A 20,358-nucleotide genomic window follows, 5' to 3' on the forward strand; every position below is an offset into this window, starting at 1 on the left:
CTTGCATTGTAGTAAGCACACAAGTGAAACTCAATGGTCCATGGATGTCAAATTTGAGTCTGTCAGTGGTTCTCCAAATTTCTTAGTAGTTGAGATCAGAATTATTGGCACCCCTGATAAATATGATCAAAGATGTCTGTAAAAAATAAATCTGCATTGTTTATCCTTTTGATCTTTCATTAAAAAAATCTAAACTTTCACTGAAATAAAAGAATTGAAAGTAATATTGTTAATATATGTTAATATTATGAAATAAATGTTTTTCTCCAGAACACGTTGGCCACAATTATAGGCACCCCTATAGTAATATATCTAGTAACTATATTCCCATTCTTTTTTTTTTTTTTAAATAGCACACCAGGGTGATTATTAAATCGCTTAGCTATGACTTCTTGTTTAATAGGAGTATAAATATGAGGAAACACAAAGGCCAAATTCTCTTAATCATCCATCACAAAGCCAAAGAATATAGTTCTGATATGCAGCAAAAGATTGTTGAGCTTCTCAAAATACTTCAAAAGGAACCTGGTTCTACGATCAGATGAAACTACAAAAGCTTTTTGGTGCAAACGGGTATAAAAAGTACCCCATTCCATCGGTTAAATATACTGGTGGATGTTTAATCTTGTGGGCCTATTTTTTTTTGCTGGATGTCCTGGGGCCTGTACCATGAAGGTAGCTGAACAAACGTCTCTGGTTACTCACGTAACCGTAGTTCCCTGAGAGGAGGGAACGAGACATTACGTATGGGGAAATCCATTTTCCTCGAATCATGAAGTCTGATAGAATAACTCTTTTGCTTGCAAATAGCCAATGGCGGTCCCGCCATCACCTGATTGGCTGACACTGCTCAATATAGGTGACGGCGGGCGCCAAAAACCTCAGAATCTTAGCTGAACGAGAGTAAGGAGAATGAGAGTCCCTCCCACGCGGCAGGTTACGTAATGTCTCGTTCCCTCCTCTCAGGGAACTACGGTTACGTGAGTAACCAGAGACGTTCCCTTATCGAGTCGGTCTCTCGACATTACATATGGGGAACAATAAAACCCCCGCCGCGTGGGAGAAACCCCGCCCAGCTCTCAGGAACAGACACCGGACCTGGTTGAAACATCTATTGGCACAGAGCCAACTCGGCATCTGCACCAACGAAGGCCCCTCCCATCAAGCTAAGCACGCTGAACTGAATAGAGGGAGATTGCAGCAAAGTGATTGGTGCTTAGGAAAATACTGCCGGCTATGAATACGGGCATAACAAAGGGCACAATATAGTGAACATGATAGCTATGCTAATAATAACTCGCACTGTCTGACGACTAGTCGAACCGTGGCTAGAGCGCGCGCCATCGGGGCAGTCTAGCCTAGTCCAACGACAGCTCAGCTTTCTCTTCCTGCACTGACAGACATGTGGTGCGAATGAAGGGATATCCAAGTTATAGAATCTCGCGAAGGTATTACGAGACGACCAACCTGCCGCGAAACAAATGTCTTGAATAGACATGCCTTTCGCCCACGCCCATGATGATGCCAAACTCCTAGTGGAGTGGGCGTGCACCCCTATAGGGAAACGGCTTCCCGGGAAGCATAAGCCAGCCAGTGCACAGCCTCCACTTTCCAGTGAGATAGCCTCCGTTTCGACAACGCGCCGCCTCTTAGCACCCGCGTAGCAGACGAAGAGCTGCTCTGAAGTTCGAAACTGGCTAGTTCTGTTCACATAAGCACGCAGGGCACGCATGGGGCACAAAGCGTACTTCTGAGACTCTGAAACACTGACCTCATCCGGGCAAAATGCTGGAATTGTAACCACCTGGGCTCTGATGAGTATTCGCAGTAGATAATAGCCCCATAATAGCATAGCACCTCAGTAAACAACAAACACATAGCCGTAGCTACAACTGTGAGTAGACAAGTTAGCACAGAATAGCCAGTTGCACTGAAGGAAACGGGGCAACATAACAGCATAGCACATGTACGTAACAGCATCGGTCGCTGTAGCGCATCCATGCATGTACATAACCCAGCATAAGTCGCCGTAGCGACAGAACTGCGTAGAGACAGAAACTGAGATGTACAGTTCGATCAGGATGGCTAGCTGCACGGAAACGGGGCAGCATTACAGCATAACACATGGTAAATTGCACATCCGTGTACGTACATACATCCAGAAACGGTGAGTATGCACGGTAGATTAAGATAGCTAGTTTTGCACTGAAAGAACAGAGCAACAAAATAGCAACACACGTCCTTATACGTACATAAGTGCAGTGTAGTCGCTGTAGCGACAAACTGAATATGCAGTTAGATAGGATAGCTGGTTGTTGCACTGAATGATAGAGGGCAACATAACAGCATAACACATCAGTGCACATTTTAAACATCTGCGTGTATAATGCAGCTCAAGTCGCTGAAGCGACCGAAACTGCATGAATATGCGTACACAATGGTCCATTACATTGAAGGGCAGCATAACGCTTCAATATCTACACAGATGCAACGCAAGTCGCCGTAGCGACGACTGAGACTATGCACAAGCAGTTACATTTTTGTGTACAAAAAACACAGCGTCAGAGGCATAGCGAAATCGACTGTGAATACGTAGTTAATCGGAATAGCCGGCTGCACTGAGGATACAGGGCAGTATATAACGCATAAATCATAGGCACATATCAATGTACATAACACAGCGTCAGTGGCATAGCGACATCGACTGTGAATGCGTAGTTAATCGGAATAGCCGGTTGCACTGAGGATACAGGGCAATATATAACGGCATAAATCATAGACGCATATCAATGTACATAACAAAGCGTCAGTGGCATAGCGACATCGACTGTGAATACGTAGTTAATCAGAATAGCCGGTTGCACTGAGGATACAGGGCAACATATAACGGCATAAATCATAGACACATATCAATGTACAAAACACAGCGTCTGTGGCATCGCGCAACAACTGTGACTACACAGTAAAAGAGTAGCCAGTTGCACTGAAGGATACAGGGCAATATATAGCGGCGTAATAGTTACACATATCAGTCATAGACACATATGTTATATCAGTCATAGACACATAACACATATCAGTCATAGACACATACATAGACACATTAGGAAACATGGAGTTAGCTTTCACTGTTATGCCGATGATACTCAGCTGTATATTTCTTCAAAACCCAACGAAACTTACCAATTCACAAATTTAACGGAATGCATAGCTGATATAAAAAATTGGATGACTAGTAATTTCCTACTACTAAATTCTGAAAAGACAGAGATTCTAATTATTGGACAAAAAACTTCCACACGTAATAACCCAGAATACTGTCTAACACTTAATGGCTGCTCTGTCAAGTCTTCGTCGTCGGTTAGGAACCTGGGTGTGCTATTTGATACCAACCTTTCTTTTGAAAGCCACGTGTCTAGTATCTGTAAAACTGCATTTTTCCATCTTAAAAATATATCTAAATTACGCCATATGCTCTCATTGGGAAATGCGGAACAATTAGTCCATGCGTTCATGACCTCAAGGCTAGATTATTGTAATGCTCTACTGGGTGGTTGCCCTGCACGCTTAATAAACAAACTACAGCTAGTTCAAAACGCCGCAGCTCGAGTTCTTACCAGAACCAGGAAATATGACCATATTAGCCCGGTTCTGTCAACACTGCATTGGCTCCCTATTAAACATCGTATAAATTTTAAAATATTGTTGATTACCTACAAAGCACTAAATGGTTTAGCTCCGCAGTACTTGAGCGAGCTCTTAACGCATTATAGTCCTTCACGTCTATTGCGATCTCAAAATTCCGGCCAGTTGATAATACCTAGAATATCTAAATCGACTGCTGGCGGTAGATCCTTTTCCTATTTAGCACCAAAACTTTGGAACAGTCTTCCTACCATTGTCCGGGAAGCAGACACACTCTGTCAGTTCAAAGCTAGACTAAAAACACATCTCTTTGACCTAGCATACACATAATACATTATAGACTTCTATAAATTCAATGTTAGGCTGCATAGATTAGGTCAGCCGGAACTGGGAACACTTCCCTTAAATCTTGATGTACTCGCTACATCATAAGAAGAATGGCATCTACGCTAATATTAGTGTCTTTGTTTATCCCGAGGTTTTCCTGCAGCCTGCCGGATCCAGGCCGTGTCCAGATCTGACGAAGGAGATTCGCCTGGACCCGATGACAATGCAGTGCTGAAGTATCCACTATCCTCTCCCTATGGAGGATCCCTTTCCCACTCTACAGATAAAGCGCTGTGAATTCCGGCTCGCGTACCCCGAAGTGATAAAATTAAACAAAATTCTGTATCAAAATTTATAGGCAAGAAAAGTAGTTTGTTTAGGCTGGGTTGTATGAATTACAAACCTGCGCACATATTTTAAAAAGCACATAACTATAGAATTCTGAATGAGCATGTGAACGCCGTCAGCGTTAATCACAGGTTCGCGTTTAAAGTCTGATCATTTCGACGGAGGTGAATCAATCAAAGTTAACTTTAGCTGGAAGTAACATTATTCAAGAACCGCTATAACGCCAAAACAATCTGTTACCTTAAATTATATGTTTATCTCTGTAAAGCTGCTTTGAAACAATTCATTGTTAAAAGCGCTATATAAATGAAGATGACTTGATCAGTGCGTTGTGTGTACACAGCGTCAGTTGCATCGTACAACAATTGTGAATACGTAGTGATCAGAATAGCCATTTGCACTGAAGGATAGGGCAAAATATGACGGCATAGATCATAACACATATCAGTGTGTAGTGTACACAAACACAGCGTCAGTTGCATCGCACGACAACTATGAATACACACTGCGTAGTAATCAGGATAGCCATTTGCACTGAATGACACAGGGCAATATATAATGGCATAAAACATTGCACATAACAGAGTGCGGTGTGTACGTAACACAGCGTCAGATACATCGCGCACCAACTGTGAATACGTAGTAATCAGAATCGCCATTTGCACTGAATGACACAGGGCAATATATAAGGCATAAATCATTACACATATCAGTGTGCAGTGTGTACAGCGTCAGTTGCATCGCACGACAACTGTGAATACGTACTGCGTAGTAATCAGAATAGCCATTGCACTGAAGGATACAGGGCAATATACAACGGCAAATTCATATAGTGTGCAGTGTGTACGTAAACACAGTGTCAGTTGCATCGCCCAACAACTGTGAATACGTACTGCGTAGTAACCAGAATAGCCATTGCACTGAAGGACACAGGGCAATATATGGCATAAATCATTACACATAACAGTGTGTAGTGAGTACGTAACGCAGCGTCAGTTACATCGCGCAACAACTGTGAATACTTACGGTGTAGTAATCAGAATAGCCATTGCACTGAAGGACACAGGGCAATATATAATGGCATAAATCCTTACACATAACAGTGTGGTGTGTACGTAACACAGTGTCAGTTGCATCGCGCAACAACTGTGAATACACACTGTGTAGTAATCAGAATCGCCATTGCACTGAAGGACACAGGGCAATATATAATGGCATAAATCCTTACACATAACAGTGTGTAGTGAGTACGTAACACAGCGTCAGTTACATCGCGCAACAACTGTGAATACTTACGGTGTAGTAATCAGAATAGCCATTGCACTGAAGGACACAGGGCAATATATAATGGCATAAATCCTTACACATAACAGTGTGGTGTGTACGTAACACAGTGTCAGTTGCATCGCGCAACAACTGTGAATACACACTGTGTAGTAATCAGAATCGCCAGAAGGACACAGGGCAATATATAATGGCATAAATCCTTACACATAACAGTGTGTAGTGAGTACGTAACACAGCGTCAGTTACATCGCGCAACAACTGTGAATACTTACGGTGTAGTAATCAGAATAGCCATTGCACTGAAGGACACAGGGCAATATATGGCATAAATCCTTACACATAACAGTGTGGTGTGTACGTAACACAGTGTCAGTTGCATCGCGCAACAACTGTGAATACACACTGTGTAGTAATCAGAATCGCCATTGCACTGAAGGACACAGGGCAATATATAATGGCATAAATCCTTACACATAACAGTGTGTAGTGAGTACGTAACGCAGCGTCAGTTACATCGCGCAACAACTGTGAATACTTACGGTGTAGTAATCAGAATAGCCATTGCACTGAAGGACACAGGGCAATATATAATGGCATAAATCCTTACACATAACAGTGTGTAGTGAGTACGTAACGCAGCGTCAGTTACATCGCGCAACAACTGTGAATACTTACGGTGTAGTAATCAGAATAGCCATTGCACTGAAGGACACAGGGCAATATATAATGGCATAAATCCTTACACATAACAGTGTGGTGTGTACGTAACACAGTGTCAGTTGCATCGCGCAACAACTGTGAATACACACTGTGTAGTAATCAGAATCGCCATTGCACTGAAGGACACAGGGCAATATATAATGGCATAAATCCTTACACATAACAGTGTGTAGTGAGTACGTAACACAGCGTCAGTTGCATCGCGCAACAACTGTGAACACGTACTTGCAGTAATCAGAATAGCCATTGCACTGAAGGACACAGGGCAATATATAATGGCATAAATCATTACACATAACAGTGTGGTGAGTACGTAACACAGCGTCAGTTGCATCGCGCAACAACTGTGAATACACACTGTGTAGTAATCAGAATCGCCATCGCACTGAAGGATACAGGGCAATGAATGCTGCGGCGGGGGCTGGGCGAGCTTCCGCTCTGCGATGCGTCTCCCGGGGGAGAGGCTTCGCCTATGAGGCGGGTAATAATGTTGGGGAGAGAAGCTCTTTGCTGAGACATGTAATCAGAGCCGGCCCTAGACCTTTGGGGGCCCTAAGCAAAATTTGGTTGGAGGCCCCTTTGACCGTTTCAAGGCCTAAAGAAAAGCAATGACTACCTTATAACTATACCATACTATATAACTACATTATACTGTATATACTATGTTTGATGTCTAACAGGAAAATTATGATACCACTGAGCTGAATGGCAGTGCAAGACACACACACACACAAACTTGCTGAATAAAAAGACAGATAAAGTGATTATCACTAAACAAAGATACATTTTTATTGACACCAGAGTTTAAGAGTCACAAACTACAGCACATATATATATATATATATATATATATATATATATATATATATAATTTAAATTAAATAGAGCAAATAGAATAACATTTAAATATAATATTATATAAAATAATAAATAGATTTTTCAAATAAACAAAATTAACAATAACATCTAAAACACCACAAAGAAGATCAATAGTAACAATATTAAGAATAAGGTAACATTTCAATATCTATTAAAATCCAATCCAAATAAAGAAAGTAATTATACATAAAGTTAGACTTAATTTTTAAAATGCAGAAGGTTATCATTTTACAGCCCCTTTATACTCACCAACAGCTGGAGCTTTGCTTACTGGCAGCATAACGTTACTTTAATAGTGCTCATAAGGGGACATAAGGAGTAAACTAATGTTAACCCTTTAGTGTAGAATCCAAACTGGGTTTATATTGTTCTGTTAAATGCTTTAACAGTAACACCACAGCAAATGGTATAGGCCTAATACTAAACCAATTTTATGCAGCATGTTATTAGCATGTAAGTTAAACAACTGTAGAAAATTAATACAAGCACGATTTAGGCTAATGTTAAGACTTTTAGTGCAGATTATCCATATTACAGAAATCGGAAAATTAAGCCTACAGGCATACCTTTATCTTCTTGCTTCTTCTCTTCTTCCAGGCTCTTTTTTGTCGTTTTTCTTGGCCAGAAAGATATTTTCGTTTCTTGTCAGACATCGTCGATTCGTCGGAGTCGCTAACTGACTGACCAAGTGACAACGACTGACATCATAGGGGCAGTCGGGATCAAGACGTGCGCGCGCCTTCGCGGGGAGCTCCCGGTTGATTTGCCATAATACAGAACTAAATAAATAACAACTCTGTGCTTATCATGATGCCTGATAAAGAGCGCTGTAGGTCCATTTCTTTTTATATATTTATTTTATGTTACTTTCGTTGTGCGATTCATCCCGGCGGATAAAAATACTTTAAATTAAAGGCATTTGTAATCATAACTTCACTTAAATAATAGTACTCATCGTCATAATCCTCTTGGATAAGTTTCTTACATTTACATTTTGCAAACGAACCCTGTAGCCTACAGGCGATGTGCAAACGCGGATGTTTTAAAAAAGTGCATAAGTGGTCTTCATCATTTTATTTGTAATAAACTTACATTTCGCCGAATTCGGCCCCTCATTTAAGTCCTCGGTTCACCCGTGCTGCGTGCTCATCAGCACATCATCAGTTGGCCGAAAGAAAGTTCTGTTTAGAGACGGTGCTATCACGCATGCTCAGTATCTCCAGCTCATCGGTTCTCCGTATCGAACGTGTCCGAAAGAAACAGTTCTCGGTTCTGTACTGGTGATTCAAGAACTGCAACATCCAGTTCTTGACTCGAGAACCGTAGCATAGGCCTGTGTGCTGAGCTGAGAACTGCTGAAACCTGAATATACAGTCGACAAAACTAAAAAAAATCGATGCATGTCTTTCTTCTCCAATATGTTTAATACGTTATGTTTTAACACATTATAAACATTTACTAAGCAGTACTGTGCAGTGTGCACCATTAAAACTTTGGCAAGAGTTTACATCAACTATTTATATCAACTTACTTAGAAATTAAATGAGCTGTTCCTGAAAATATTATTTTAATAAATGTTTAGTTTGACAGTTTTTATGTTATTACATACATAGATAATTACATACAGTAATTATGTGATAAACATGTTTCCAACATGTTTTTTTTTATTACACTTACTGATGTTCAACTAAATAAATACTTAAGAAAGGTACATTTCGTCCCTCAGAAAAAAATTGCACGCATGCTCAGCGATCAGTTGTTCTCATTATGTCGAACGTGTCCGAAAGAAACAGTTCTCGGTTCTGTACTGGTGATCCGATAACCGCTGTACTTGTGCGTTCGGTAGTACGCGCATGCGCAGTATCAGCTGCTCGTGCTCATCACTTCTCTCAAAGACAACACGTTTCAAACTGTTGGATTTACTGGAGTGAAATATACTCCGGGATATTGGTTTATTTCGAGTCAGAGGGACTGTCAGGCATGTCTGAAAGTGAGTAACTTTAGTAACTTGTGTATCAGCAGCACTGACGCAAGACGCGAACTGTTTCGAACGATTCAGTCCGATTTAGTGTACTGGTTCGACCGGTTCAATAAAAAGAACCGGTTCAAAAGAACGATTCGTTCACGAACCGGCCATCACTACTCTGCATGTAATGTACCTTGTTATTGAAACAGAACACAGCGGTTTCAGAAACAACACATTCTCGTCGAACTCTGGGCGGGAACACGCCCTCTTCGCACAGGTCCGACGAACACGTCCCGCGCTCTTTCCTCCCTGACACGCACATCAGGAGCGCTGTTTTTTGTTTTGTTTTTTTCAGCGATTTCCTGAACTGGCGGAAGGGAGGCTCTGGCTCGCGACGTTCTGCTGCGCTCGGGGACGCGCGTCTGTTAGGTCCCGCTGGCGCTGTGCAGAAGATGATCTCGATTGGAGTATAAATATGATCTCGATTGAGACCGTTTCGGCAGTAGCCGAGGCCACCTTTCCGACGGCAGCTCCTTGGGCGCTGTCCACTCCAGCTCCATATCTGCCACCGCCTCAGTGAGAATGGCCATAAGCTCCGCATCCAAAGAGGCGAGGGCGCCTTCAGATGGAGACTCGGACCATTGGCGTCGTCATCGTCGTAACCGAACGAGATAATCCCCGTGCTTCCTCAAGAGGGCGGTAAATGGCCTCAAGAGTAACTCACGGGCTCTGCCACGTGAGGATGGCGTGGACCTTGGGCCGACGTCAGCGCCTCAACAGAACCCGCGAATGGAGATCTCTGCCGTCTCCCGGTCCGCGGCTCGACGGCGGCAGACTGGGGAGAGGCAGGAGACACAATGTCGCTACGTGTAACGGCCAGCCTTGCACTAAGGATCTGATGGGAAGCTCCTCACAGGCGGGACATCCCGATCCCTCGAGTGCCGCCTCTGCGTGGTCCCGACCCAGGCACAGCACACAAGTTGTGTGCGTCCGGGGATTCGATGGGTCCACCACACGGGCGACAAAGAGACATAATATAATCCACCGGAACGCGAGAGGGGAATTAAAACTCCTTAATATACTCCGCTCTGAATGCGTACATCAACGGTGAAAACAGACTCGAGTGAAGAAAAAAGATTCTTAGATTTTTGGAGCCCGCCGTCACCTATATTGAGCAGTGTCAGCCAATCAGGGGATGGCGGGACCGCCATTGGCTATTTGCAAGCAAAAGAGTTATTCTATCAGACTTCATGATTCGAGGAAAATGGATTTCCCCATACGTAATGTCGAGAGACCGACTCGATAAGGGAACTCGGAGTTACAGGATTAGTTTTGAGTTGACAAAACCAAACCGATGCAATCAGGCTTTATTGGTACCATGACGCAGCTCATTAACTTCCTCTGTCAACTCAGACTTTGATCTTAAGCTATGAATACTCCACGAGCGCATGCACATACCAAAGTGACGTTGGCACCGAACAACCAATCGCGTTCGATATGGATAGAGCGAGAGCGATATTTTCTTCCCGCGGAGGAGCAAGAGATAATCATTCTAGGGCCGGTGTTCTGACGATTTGTGCTGCCTTGTCGAAAAATGCTACCGTAGTGCGAATCAATCACAGAATGTCGATTAATATTATATGAAATACAATTATAATACAATTCTAAGTTATGAGTAGCTACTGTATACTGTAGACTACTGTTTTTATTTTTTAAACGGTGTGAAAAGTAGAAATTATCATCAAATATTGACTTGTCAAAGCACACCTTTCCTTAGTAACTGAAACTTTCAATTATTCTTGTTCAGCTGGCTGACCGTACAAATATTCATATGGTAGTTATCATTTTTTAAAGGGAAATTACTTTACAACACATGAAAATGTACCTTTTGTTAAAAAAAAATGAGTCTGCACATGCGCATAACCAGTAAGTAGCAAATCTCGATGGGTAGCATGAATCGTCAGAACACCGGCCCGTGGCATAGCCAGTATAGGCAAATGCTAAGGGCGCAAGCGCCTTAAACCCTAGGGGGGGCGCCAGAGCCGCGTTAGGAACTTTCTGCTTTTATTGTACTTCATTAACACTGCAACGAGTGGAGCAATTACATAGGCCTGCCAGTGGCGCAAAAAGTGGGTATACCGGTATGTGTAGCGGAGTAGGCGCCCTCATAAGATTTCATCATAGAATTTTGACAGGGGACCCCCCTCCAATAATATCGCGAGCGGGCGCCGTGAGCGCTGAGCGAACAGGCACGAGTAGTGAGTTGTCGTCTAAAAAGATAGATAAAGCAAAAAAGTTGTTTTGCCCATTGTTTGTTTTCTTGATTGACACTGGGCTGGCCCAATCACATCTTTAATGTGAAGTACAGAAAAATACTCTTTCCATTAGTATAGAAATTAGTACAAAACTTATGAAAGTTTCCTTTATTTTTCAGTGCATTGTTTTACAATGAGTATTAACATGGGATTAATATTATAACTATTATTATGTAATGTAATGTAGACAGACACTAACTAAAAGAGGTTTGAATTTTTCTTAATTTGAACACTGAATATGGGTTGGAGCTTTTAATTTTGAACTCTCAAAGTGCACCAGATTGATGAATTTAACATTAAAATGCACAAAATTTTCTTACGGGGGATCATGCCCCCGTACCCCCCTAGCCTTGTAGCAGCCTAATGTATTAGTAATAATAGTAGTGGTGGTAGTAATTGTAATTTATCTACTACAAGTTACATGGTCAGATGTATTTAAACAATGCAACTATGTAGGATGATTGAAATATCCTTGAACGTTCTTTTTTAGCATTTGTATAAACAATTTATCACAGTTCAAGTCATAATTTGCTTGTTGAAGTTTTGGAGTGACTATAAGTCGGAAGGGGGGCGCAAAAATCAATTTCGCCTAGGGCAACCAAAGGGTTAGAGCCGGCCCTGATTAATTACGATGAATTTAAATATGTATTACAAGCTCGAAACAATACGGTCTCTGCTGCCAAAGCAAGAGAAGACTGTTGGAGAAAGATTGCTGATTGTGTTAATGTGTAAGCTAAATAAATACGTTCTTTATTCATGTAAAATGATGTATATTTAGGCTATGAATGTATGTGTGTGTGAAATATAGCCTATATTTTTATAATATATAAAAAAATGTGCATGTACTAATAAAGATTAATATTCATTGATTTTTAGATGCAACTCCAAACGTTCTTGGCAGATGATAAAGACAAAATATAAAAATATAATTCAAAGTAGCATAGTAAGTATTTACACACAACCTTTTTTATTTTTTTTATTAACTCTTGTTTGAGGCAAACCGAAAAAAGAGTGAAATTCAGAAAACCAGTGGAGGGCCACTCCTCCAGAATACACTGAGTTGGCTCTGATAGGAATAAGGGACGGCCGATTATGGATGGGATTACAGGTGCTGTACAATCTGACCCTGGTGCCGGCTCCTCTAAGCAAGTAACACTGGGTACGTGTGTAACAAGTGTTATTTAGAAACACGCAGGCGTCATCCAAAAGGAATTAGTTTGGAGGCTACTATTAATTAAACTAATGTAGTTTTAGAAATGATATCTCTTATTGTGTGGGGTTTATTTTGAAGTGCTTACACCTGTACATTGTTACACTTATCATCTGCTCTTGCTGTGTACTTCTCACGTGTGAATGTGTGCTGTATTAGGTGCGATTTTCTTCAACGTATTAGGGTAATTCGTGTGATAGCCTCTCTTGGTTTATTCACTGGTTACAAGGGGCGCCAGATTGTGGTATTACTTCTAACCATTGAACTGAAGCAGCCAGCTACATAACATTTATTGTGTTTTTATCTTTTTGATCGTGTATATTACTGCGAATAGTTTTTGAACTGCTGTCTAAATAAATTTTGTACTTTTTATACGATTTGTGGATGTCTGTTACTTGTGTATCACAAGGGTAGTCCTGCGTCTTTCTAAATAACACTTGTTACATTTTTGGCGTAGTCGGCAGGGTGTGAAGTCGTGCGTGAATGCTTCGTTGGGCTTAGCGCCGATTCGTTGGAGACCGTCGAACTTGTCGCGGTCTCTTTTTTTTTCCCTCACTGGACCGCATGTTGTAGCTTTATTGAGTGGATTCGCCAATCGCGCTGCAACGCCGGCTTATCAGCAATATTGGACGCACCTGTAAACAGAGCCTTACCGATACACGTGCACACCTGATAAACATTAACCCACCCTCACAGGTTGCCAACAGTCAATGTTCCCCTCCCGTTACACGTGTGCGATACATTACTATTTTAAGTTTTAAATATGGCTGACTGTATGTTCTGCAGTAGAGGGAAATGCAGTGTCCCTGTTGAAGCCAGCACACACACACAGTCTCCCACACAGAGGTCAGTATGCAGCAGACAGAACACCAGAAACATATTGGCCTACTTTTATTTATCAGGGAGGAGGAAATGATGAAGACACTCTGTCTGTGTTCTGGAACAGTTGCTGAGGTGAATGCACTGGGCTTTTTATTAAGGCAAACATTTGAATGTGTGGCATAAAACAGGGACTGGCCCAAGTTACACATCTCTTTTATTTGTAGGATTTTTCACAACCTGTCCCAGAAACTGAAGCCTCTACCTCAACAGGCTTAAAAAGAAATGTGAACAAGGTAAGGATTTAAAACCCTTGACATATATAACAGGTGTTTGTCAAGGAACTTTTTGTGAGTTGAATAGCCTCCCAAAAACTTGTAATGATCATGTTTGTGGTGGAATTATGTTTCAGGTGGAAACAGACTCAGTCAGGGCCCTTTACAAAAGGAGCCTATGGAGCTAGACTGCACACTATATATATACCTTTATTTAACCAGAAGAAAACTCGTTGAGATTAAAAATCTCTTTTCCAAGAGTGTCCAGGCCAAGACAGGCAGCAGCACAAATAACAAAGTTGCAGACATAAAAAACATATATATATATATAACATATAATAACATAGATAACATATAGCATAAACATAAAACATAGAAGCAAGGATCATCCAAATAATTAATCATAACAACTACAGCCAGTATGTGTAGCCTCTATATCATTTAAAAGTAATTTAAAAGCAGCCAGTGAAACTGGTTCCTGAAGCTTTAAGACATTTTGCAGTTGATTCCATGCACTGGGGGCCGCATACATAAACTATCCTTTTCCCATTTCAGTCCCGACATGACGGACGGACAACAACAATAAGTCCTCAGAACGAAGACAATATTGTCCTGTGCCTTTCTTTTTAATATAAGATTGAAGGTATGGGGGAAGCAGACCAAGAATACCTTTATAAATAAGAATATGCCAGTGATTATGCCTACGGGTGGACAATGCCGACCAACCAACACGATCATACAGAGAGCAATGATGGGTAAGTGCTCTAAAGTTTGTGATGAACCTAAGGGCTCCATGGTAAACAGTATCCAACAATTTCAAGCATTGAATGGATGCATGCATGTATATAACATCACCGTAGTCCAGCACTGACATGAAAGTGGCAGCAACAAGCCTTCTTTTTGCCTCAAAGGAGAAACATGACTTGTTTCTAAAATAAAAACCCAGTCTTAACTTCAGTTTTTTCACCAACTGCTGGATGTGAGGTTTAAAAGAGAGAGAATCATCAATTAGAATACCAAGGTATTTGTATTGGGATACAGTCTCAATCTCGAAGCCCTGAGAAGTCATAATGGATGGAAGGTTTTGTAGCTTAGATTTCGCATTGGAAAACAACATAAGTTTAGTTTTGTCGTCATTCAAAACAAGTTTTAAGTCAGACAAGGTAAATTGTACAGTATCAAAAGCAAGTTGTAGCTGACAAAGAGCTTGGTTTGGAGTGGCAGCAGAGCAGTATATCACAGTATCATCGGCATAGAAATGAAAATTTGCGTTGGAGACATTTTGATCAAGAATGTTGATGTATAAAATAAATAGGAGTGGTCCCAGCACTGACCCCTGGGGCACACCCTTGGATATACTAAGAGTGCTGGAGGTGAGACCATCTACTTGTACGCTTTGTGTTCTACCTGATAGATAATTTTCAAACCAGCAAACTGTTTGTTCTGACAACCCGACACTGAAAAGTCTTTGTTTTAGTATTTGGTGATCCACAGTATCAAATGCTTTAGATAGATCAATAAAAAGAGCTGCGCAATGTTGTTTTTTATCTAAAGAGTCAATGAAATCATTTACTACTTTTAAGGCTGCTGTAGTTGTGCTGTGTCTTTTACAGCACAACTACAGCAGGAGCCTAAAGGAGCCTATGGAGCTAGACTGCACACTAAAGGAGCCTATGGAGCTAGACTGCACACTAAAGGAGCCTATGGAGCTAGACTGCACACTAAAGGAGCCTATAGAGCTAGACTGCACACTAAAGGAGCCTATGGAGCTAGACTGCACACTAAAGGAGCCTATGGAGCTAGACTGCACACTAAAGGAGCCTATAGAGCTAGACTGCACACTAAAGGAGCCTATGGAGCTAGACTGCACACTAAAGGAGCCTATAGAGCTAGACTGCACACTAAAGGAGCCTGACTGTGAGCTGAGGAGGCTCCACATTTAAAAAATATATGTAACAGCTAGATTACAGTTTGAGACCTATCTGCAGTTTCAATGTGCTTTTATTAAGTGTAATATTGTATGGTGATTGCAACTACATTTGCACCAGCTGGGTGGCCAAGTGTGTTCGGGTCAGTTTCATCGGGGAGAAGCTTTCTGTGGTGGTTCTGGCTCCTTTCTATGGTGGCTATATTGTGCAGAATGGCACATGCAGACACTATCTGTGATGCCCACTCTGGTGACTCTTAAGCGCCGAAGACAGTTGAAACGTGCCTTTAGGATGCCAAAGATCATCTCTAACTTTTACTATGGTTTTACTGACACATGAGGGTCATGATAGGGGGTTATTGTGTAGGTTTTGCAGTCCCAATTCAAATTAACAGTGTTTTGTACTGTACCAAATTTAATTAGCTTTCCTCAAAGCGCTGACACAACATTCTCACGGAAAGTAGATTGTTATCTGTTAATTTTACTATTAATTTAAAGATTCATCTCACAGAAAATAATAATTTCACATGTTCACATAATCTCTACCTGAACATTAAGGCTGTGAAAAGACTTTCTATTAACATCTGCCTCATGTTCTCCTAGAGAAGTGGAGATTGCAACATGTGTGCAGGCTATTGCTCCAATGACTCTATAGGGAATCCTATCATAAGATTAAAATTTTGTCCGGCTAAAAACTCTTTCTCTACGATGTGCTCGTCTAACAATTTGCGCTGAGATTTGAAAGAAAATGTAAAGCCATTGCAACAAACATTGGGAATTAGTTACGTCACCTATATGTTTCTTTGCTCACAGCTGATTGGTCAAACTTCAGTCTGAGATCTCGAATCCAGAACAACCTGCCCCGGAGGCGATTTTTTTTTTCACAGGATGGTAGGGGAAGACTCATGAATATTCATTAGGGAACTCATCCCGACTTTCTTGACTTTCATAATTATCTTTTAAATTGACAAACATCATATGTGTAATTCAGGGCACAGTTCAGACGGAATAAAAAGATAAGTTGTCTCTCGCTATTGACCCAGCAAACACAAAAACGTTGCAAAAACGTTTTTTTCACGTCGTGAAAAAGTTGTCACAACGTTTTTATCCGACGTATTTAATACGACAGATGTCGGGTTTTTTAGACGTTATAAATACGTATTTTCACAACGTGGTTGAAACATTTTTTTAACGTTATAAATACGTATTTTCACAACGTGGTTGAAACATTTTCTTAACGTTATAAATACGTATTTTCACAACGTGGTTGAAACATTTTCTTAACGTTATAAATACGTATTTTCACAACGTGGTTGAAACATTTTTTTAACGTTGCTTCGACGATATGCGTCACCCCTGTGACGTTTTAAAAACGTCAATATCACGTCTTATGTGGTACTTTTTTCCTATTGGTTTTTACAACGTTCACCCGAAACTCAAGAAATTCACGGAAAGAACATGTTAATCAAAACCTGAGATGTTTCCATCCTTGGATGTAGTCTACAAGCGTTTGTAGCAGCAGACTATGTTCTGCAACTGCTGCTACGTCCGTCTTCCAAGATTCCAGTGTGAAGAGTAATCGATCCAGTGGGCTATAAACTCATCTTTAACACAATTCTTTCTGGGACCCGTTAAAAACTTAGAGAAATCACTGGACACAAAACATAAAAGGTAAGCAAATTCTTTAGAATTTATTGATTAATAACAGAATATGATTGATATATTACTAATTTTAGAATAAATAATGCTACAGTATATAGTGTATATATATATATATATATATATATATATATTAGGGGTGGAACGGTACACAGTCACGGTTCGGTTCATAACTCGGTTCAGACATCACGGTTCGGTACGATTTCGGTACAGTGGAGGGAAAAGCAAAACAAAAATGCAGAAGGCATTGTATTATTAAAATAAGTTTTATTAATAAAGTCATAGAACCAGTTTATTTGTAGTGCACTGACAATAGTTTAATATAATTAGTTTATTAATTAAATTAATAAAAAGACAAAAAGACCTTGCAATATGTTTGGAATTGTACCTAAATTAATTTAAAATTAATTTGCTATATTTCAGATCACTATATTTGTTTTCCTTAATTTTAATTAACATTATTAATTAACAATGTAACATTATTCTAATCTGAATTATAAATAATTGATTTCTGTAAAATAATAAAAACACATTCGATTTTCTTTTTTAATCAATGTAGAATGTGTAAGATTAGTGCTCTGAGGACAAGAAATGAAAACCAATGCAATATGACGAATGTCCAAAAGATGGGACCCACAGACTGTTTTGAAATGGAGTTGGATAAATATGTTTTGCTTTTAAAACAGTGTGTGTGATTTTGGTTGGGTGACAGTTGTAGGTTTCAGTTTGACAAGAGTTTACAGTGTGACAAAAGCACAATGTTGTGTTTTATTGCGAGTGTACACAAATATAAGTAAACACTTCACAGTTCACACACAGTTCGATCGCGCCCGCGCATCTCTCTCTCTCGCGCGCGCACACACTCCAGCATTGCAATCTTGACATCGCAGCCTGTTCATTGCGGTCACACCAAACGCGAATAGAGCGTCAAATTCGCGTCTATCGCGTCTAGTTCGACGCTAGTCCAAAGCGAATAGGACGCGCGTTCAGAGCTAAGCCGATGGTACAGATTGTGTCCCTAAAGAACCCGCGTATCTAACAGTAGTTCTGCATTACATTAATTAATGTAATGCAGTTTTATTTATTTTTATACCATGTATTCTCCGTGTAAATTCGTGCACCGAACCGTGACGCCCGTACCGTTTCGGTTCGGTTCAATACGAATACATGTACCGTTCCACCCCTAATATATATATATATAAATTATTATTATTAATATAAGAAACAAAACAACAATTTTGATAAATCATTTGATAAAACACATGGACATTTTTAAAGAATTATATACAAATTATATACAAATTAGTAATATTTAATCATATGGTTGATCAATAGTGCTTTAGAGATGATGATCAGCTCCACTCTGCTACGGTGCAGGGCTTCAGCATGGAAGGATCTAGGAACACAACAAACCATTTGTCACAGAGCCAACAATATTATTATACAATGCCAGGTTAATTAAAAGGAAAGAAGCTACAGCAGAGGTGAAATGCAGAAAAGAGAAAGAATGAAAAGAATACACAGAAAATAATTTCTTAATTAGGATAACAGAATTTGTTTTTGGGTTTACTTATTCATTTAATATTGATCATACAGTGTAACTTACGTTTGAATATCAAAACCTTCTTAAAATAAATTAAACAAATAAAAAATGTAAATTTGAGAAATAAAAAAAATAAGAAAATAACAGATGCATGGTGATATAGGTGAAACATTGTGATAAAATGGATATGAGGTTATTTATTGAGCTTCCTCGGTTCACCTGTGTTTCCTAGCGCTACTTCTCTGACAGCAGCTTTCTTCAGAAATGTTGAAGTCGCGGAGCTTTCTCTCTGTTATGGGTTATTTTGTTACTACTGAAATCACAGAAAAATGTTTTTTTATCAATATTTGTTTACCATTGAGCTAGTTTCAGCCAATTTTCTCGCTCCGTGTAACGTTAAGAACATCACACCGATTAACTGTTAACGTTACATACGTTTATGTTTACGTTTTTGTTAAATAACATTACACATATGAGATGATTAAAAGCCCAAACTTTCATATATAAAAGCTCAACCGAGTTAACGTTAACGTTAGCTTAACGTAGCTACCTCTTCTGAAAACGGTTGAGATGCTAACGGACTTTTCCCGAAGACACTAAACCGTGTCTATAAAGTAAATATTCAACAGAAGCGTGTCAATTACAAGTAAGAGAAATGTCAAAAACAGTTGTGTGTATTATTCGTGTGTTTTTAGAGACTAATCTCACCTGAAAGCAGTGAAAACAACAGCGAGAGAGGGAGTTTTGCTGTCTGCCAGTAGCAGTGGTCCCCCGCCGTTTCCATGGCAACTCTGCGCCGCGGCCGCTCCAGTGTTTGAGAGCGACTCGAAAGTTCACGCGCACGACCATTGATTACCACCACGTTAAAATCGTGCAGCACTTTAATACAAATCTAATTAATATTACATTATGAATGTAGAACTGATTTTGGAGATCTATGACTAGTTCATAGGTGCAATGGCCTATGCCCACACATAATATACTGCGGTCACAAGAATAATAAAAATAAAATAAAAACTTTTGACCGCATTAGTTATTCATTAGTTATTTTTTCTAAAGTATAGGCCTACTTCTGGTAAGTGTAAATTGCTTTTACTCCGGGCTAAAATTAAAAAGATGTCTGTGAAAAATAGTTTAATTTAATTTAATGCATTTATGGTGAGATTATATTTTCATGTTCATTTTAACCACGAACCATGCGCTGTCACTTTAGTTTCATCGCGTGCAGCCATTCATCCCTTTAAAACGAACGATAAATACTGCTGATCGATCATGTATGAGATGGAGAATTTTAAATTGTGCAGCCTACAGGCTACAGCTCTACTAGCCCTATGCCCAAAAAGACCAGCCATTTGTGCCCATTTCTCATATTTTTATCACATCCTTTATCAAAATGGTTATATTAATTTTTATAAGTTAATAAAGAGCCTATAAATTA

Source organism: Rhinichthys klamathensis, unplaced genomic scaffold (assembly GCF_029890125.1).
Source record: "Rhinichthys klamathensis goyatoka isolate OS25496 unplaced genomic scaffold, OSU_Roscu_1.1 h1tg000170l_1, whole genome shotgun sequence".
NCBI classification, from domain to species: Eukaryota; Metazoa; Chordata; class Actinopteri; order Cypriniformes; family Leuciscidae; genus Rhinichthys; species Rhinichthys klamathensis.